The 5197-nt window shown below is 28.0% G+C and overlaps 1 long non-coding RNA gene across 3 annotated transcripts in view; it reads left to right on the forward strand.

The window, feature by feature from the left end:
• Positions 1-789: 789 nt before the first annotated feature.
• Positions 790-5197, forward strand: part of LOC107452460 (uncharacterized) — an 18827-nt gene continuing 14419 nt past the window's right edge. Inside the window, exons 1-2 of one of the 3 annotated variants that reach the window (XR_006226073.2) lie at positions 790-968; positions 4689-4814. This is a non-coding gene — a long non-coding RNA (uncharacterized lncRNA). Of the gene's footprint in view, positions 1018-4688; positions 4815-5197 lie in introns of all 3 variants that reach the window. The other 2 variants (XR_011636822.1, XR_011636821.1) reach the window with 2 other exon arrangements.

Here is a 5197-nt window from a genome sequence, read left to right on the forward strand (position 1 = left end):
GTTATACGCACAGTGTAATAAGTTGAAAACAGAATTTACAGAACGATATCCAGAATTGTGATCAAAGATACAACACTTACCCCCTAGATACTTCCACTATTCTGGATGATAAACACAGCAAAAGATCAATCCACTTTATCACGCATAGTCTCCGACGCAGGTCGTCAACACGATAACGAAGACGCGTGGAAAAATTCGTCACTTTTTAAAAGTACAAACACAAGAGATCGTCTGCAAAATATATATATACAACAAATCAGCACATAAACGCAGACGATCGAGCACAAGACAATAGTAATCCACTCAACTTGTTTTTTCCCAAACGATCTTTAGCCTACACTTGCTACAAAATACAGAGGCAAATTAGTAAGGGGAGAAAAATAGTAGCACCGTACTCCAGAAAATATCTTTCTACACGGAGAACCACCCGTGGACAGGAACACATTCCGTAGAGATGCTCTAGTCCAGGATCAGGGATGAGGAGAGGAGGGGGAAAGGATGAAAAGAGGGGAGGGAGGGATGGTGAGTGAAAGGGAAAAAGGGCGGTGAGGATAAGGGAAAAAAATATATCGAACCGATAGAGAAGAGGACGTGAAAAAAAAGGTAGAAGGCCTAACCTCTTTGGACGCGGGGGGTCGGGGGTCTCACGAACCAAGATGGCGGCTTCCCAATGGCAGCCATTTTGTAGGGGTGCATTTGAATGGGCCAATCAGAAAAAGAGACTGCGTGTGACGGACGGGCGAGGGGGGCGGGGAGACTCGTAAGAGTGTGAATCTTTCGTTCGTTTGTGCCGTCAGTCGTTCCTGAAACTGTGTGAGGTCGTACGAAATGCTGTCGCGCGATTTCGGATTGCCGGCGTATTCTATTTTTGTAACCGAGGCAGTGTGGAAGGATGGTTAAAAAAGGGTTATCCAGTTTAAAAACAGCTGGTGGGTTTGGAACGATGAGAGGATGCCGTTTATTTTCAGGTAAGAAAGAAAAATGGCTATGATGCTTGAATGCAAACGATTATTTTAGGTATAGAAATTTATTTCTATCTAGAGATTTAAATCAATTGTTACGCTAAGCAAATAGGAGTGCTATTTTATCATACTCATTTTACGGCTACAGTTTATTTATTTTTAAAAATGAACGTTGACTGAAATAAGTGTATATCGTCTGCTTTTTCCTTTCAAAATCGGCAAGATAGATTATTAAAAACATATTCAATACAAAGATCTAAAATTGCAATTAAATTAAAAGATGTCCTCTCCTTCTTAACAACGAAATTTTAAATAAATTAAGGGTATTAATCATTCTTTTAAGGACTTTTAAATTAGAGTAACATAGCTTTTTGTTTTTTAAAAGAAATGTAATGTTTTGTAAATAATTAAAATAGTTTTAAGCAACAAAAAGAAGTCTTTAAAAAAAATAACACAGAAAATTTTACTTTCGACTACATTTTTATAGAAAATCGTTAGGGTTGTTAAGTATTTAATATTTATTGGACGTGATAAAACTCGTTTTAGTAATAAGTATGAACAAAATTTTGATTAACTGAACCTTAAAATAAGAAATTCTACACTTGATTATTTTGTTTCTCTTAAAAAGTTATATTAGTTTACATGAATTTTTATTTACAGCCAGTTTATTAAAACTTATTACAATTCACATAAAAGTATTGTTATTTTTTTAAAGTTATGTTTGTTTATATGTCATTCATTACAACCAGTTTATTAAAATTTATTACAATAAAATCTATCAACTATTTTTAAAATTCATCACAATGTTAATACACTAATTTTTTTTTCTCTTTTAAATTATGCCAGTTAGTTGGACCTTAACGTTTTAATTTGAAGAAGATACTTTTTACAAAGAAGTTCATCAGTGTTAGTGTCATTAACAGAAAAACTGCTTTGTCTTTTTGTAATTTACTTTATAATAAAAAAAATCTCTTGATTAAGAATTTTATGTTTGCATGACTGAACTGAAAAAAAACTAACAATGTTATTTCTAAATTCTTAAATTAACACATACTATTTTTTATTGCACGAAATTTTAAATTTTTGTATTTTCTTTTTTATTTCATGGAAAGTAATTATGAAAAGTTCCTACTAATTTCTAAATTCTCAAGTAAATCAATTCTACGTTTTATTGCATGCAAAATTTAGATTTTTCTTTATCATCCTTATTATTTCCAGGAAAGTATAGTTTGAACATTCTTAATTTTGAGTTAATGTGAACATAAAATAAATAAACATTTAATTTTAAAAACAAGCTGGTTACAATTATCTAGTTAAAACGCCTTATTAATTAATACCGGAGAATTTTACTTTTTTTACAAATGTAAATGTTTTACTTCACTCAGAGTAAATTGTGCATTTTACACTTGTTTTGTTGTTTTGAACGATTGAAAAAACTTTTTTTTCCTCTGCATTGTATTTTAAAGTGCTTTTCCTTCAATACTTGATATTTTTTATTAAATCAGTGTTGTTAAATAAGATTCAAGTTTTTTTTATTTTAAAAACCTTTTTCTTTTCATTTTAGATTAGATTCTTCTTCATGCATAAACATTTCACATCCGATCAACTAGCAATATGTCTTTGGCTAAATAATTAATAATTTGAATATTTCTATAATTTTTTTAAAAATAAATACATAAAAACTTACTACGATTGCTTTTCTCTTTTTTTTTGAAATTCTGAAAAAAAAATGAATTTATTTAGTAAATCAATGAAAAATATATTTTCATACAATGCATATAGTTATACATAAAAACAAGACAATTTCTTTTTGTTAGGCTTACCACTTACTTAAATTATAACAATATTTCTTTAATATTTATAGTAGGAGTTTAATTAAAAAATTTGAAATGATGAATGCTTTAACAAAAAATATCCACTGAAGTAATTGAAACATCATTTATGAAATTTATCATTGAAAATATCTTTATATAAAAACTTAATGATTAGATATTTAACCCAACATAAATTATCAAATTAGATTTTAATTTTCAAATCTGAATCATGCAGTTACAATAAATAAAAAAAGCTTTTAAATGTATTTTTTAGAAAAAGTTTGGTAGATTTCTTTATACTCATTGATATGATTGCTTAAAGCGATAGTAGTGCTGTTAAAATATTGGAATGTATAAATTATTTGATAGTATAATAGGGCAATTTGACAATAAATTTAAGTATTGAAAGATTGGCACATTTTCCAAGGTGAAATGTGTTATATTTTCATAGTCATACAGCATAAACAAAAATAAATAAACACGTAATGTTGATTTGTTTTTGTTAGAGCTTTTTTTTTTTAGAATATTTTTTGTATGTACATATATGCACCATCAAATTTATTGATCAATTGTGGATAAATACATTATCTTGTTTATTTTTAAAAAGGATAGTTTGTTTCATAAATTTTTCTCAAGACTTGGTAGATTTATAAATTCTTATTCATCCATTATTTTATTTTTGCGAATAAGTTTTGAGATGCCTTAGAACTCTACTTTAAATATCCTGCACACAGATTTAGAATTTTTTTCTTTATTTTTCAAAACAAGCATACTTGGAGAAGTACATATTTAGAAATATCTTTTTAAGTACATTTTTATTATTTACAAATTTATAAAAATTTTAAGAAATGTGTGACAATTTAAACATTTAAAATATATCTACTTAAAACGATTGATGTTTTAAGAAGCTTTTTAACTATTTTCAAAAAAACATTTTTTGGTAAATTTGTATTGATAATATGTATTAATGATAAAATCAACAACATGATTGTCGAAGATAAAAATATAACCTTTTTAATTAAGTATGATCGCAATTGAAACATATTTATATTTACATTATTCTACCACACTGTAAAAAATCCGAATCAATTTACGTTAAAAAGTACCGGCACTCAAAATACCTTTTAGCATAAAATCTATTTTCACCGGAACATGTTACGGAAAAAAAAAGTACCGTAATTTTTATGGTAATAATTACCGGTAATCACTGAATTAATTTAACTAAATAAATATTATTGTAAAAATTAAGGTATAATGTTTTACGGTAAAAATGGATTTTTGGGTTTTATAGATGATGCACCCAAAGTGCCGGTACTTAATACTTTAATTTAATCTGGAATTTTTTACGATGTAGTTTAGAGCTATATTTTAAAAAAAATAATTAAAGAATTTAAAGATTAGGATTATACAAAAAAAATTTTTTGTCGACGGTATTGATGATAACTGCATGGAGAATATGGCATTTAATTTAAAAGGAAACAATATGTTTTTCAAGCGAATTTACTAACATCTTTAACATTTTAAAGATAAAAAAAAAAATTTATTTACAGTAAAAAAAAAATTTTTTATTTACAGTAAAAAAAATTATATAAAATTATTTAAATTTTGATTATAAATATTTTTTTCTCCGTCACTTTTTAAGTTCTGTTAATTTAATGTTAGACTTTCATACTAGGTTTTCATGATTTAAGCTAGCATCTTCAAATGGCAAGGCCAAAACGAATTTTGCCTCTTGTAAGGGCAAAAACTAAGCAAATTTTTCACGAATAGAATGTGCGCTGGTTCTAATTTTAAGTTACATTAATACTTTTGTATTTTACGTTTACGTGTGTTCCAAATATTTTTCTTAGTGTATGCAGAAATTTAAATTTTAATAATTTTTCGTAACCTCTCATCTTCATATGTATGACAGATATTTGACGTGCAGTGAAACTTCCGTAAGTTGACCACTTGCGATGCAACGCCTTATAGTGCTCAACTGAGATAGGTGATCAACTAAGATGCACGATCAGCTGAGATAGATCAACTTAAAGAGGTGGTGAGTCATTGTTTTTCCTTATCATTTCTTATTTCATGCTGTTTTTAAATAATTTTATTCACATTGTTCGTGTTTGTGTTTTCGTGGTATCAAACCAGGGGTCTGTTTAGAAGAAATTTGGGTCCGTTAACGGACCCTTCACAAAATATCTTTTCATAAAAACGGACCCTTCACAAAATATTTTAACTTAAAAACGGATCCATCACAAAATGATTTTTTCTTTTTATCGGACCCTTCACAAATTTGTTTACCTTCATTATTATTTTGTTAATCGAATAAACCCTTTCCAGGGCAGAAAACAAGAAAGATGGATGTAAACGAATTAAGTTTTGTCTTCGGCAGACGATTCTTCCATTATTCGTCCGAAATTAATATTCTGCGTT

This window comes from Parasteatoda tepidariorum, chromosome 5 (genome assembly GCF_043381705.1).
Source record: "Parasteatoda tepidariorum isolate YZ-2023 chromosome 5, CAS_Ptep_4.0, whole genome shotgun sequence".
In the NCBI taxonomy this organism is placed as follows: domain Eukaryota; kingdom Metazoa; phylum Arthropoda; class Arachnida; order Araneae; family Theridiidae; genus Parasteatoda; species Parasteatoda tepidariorum.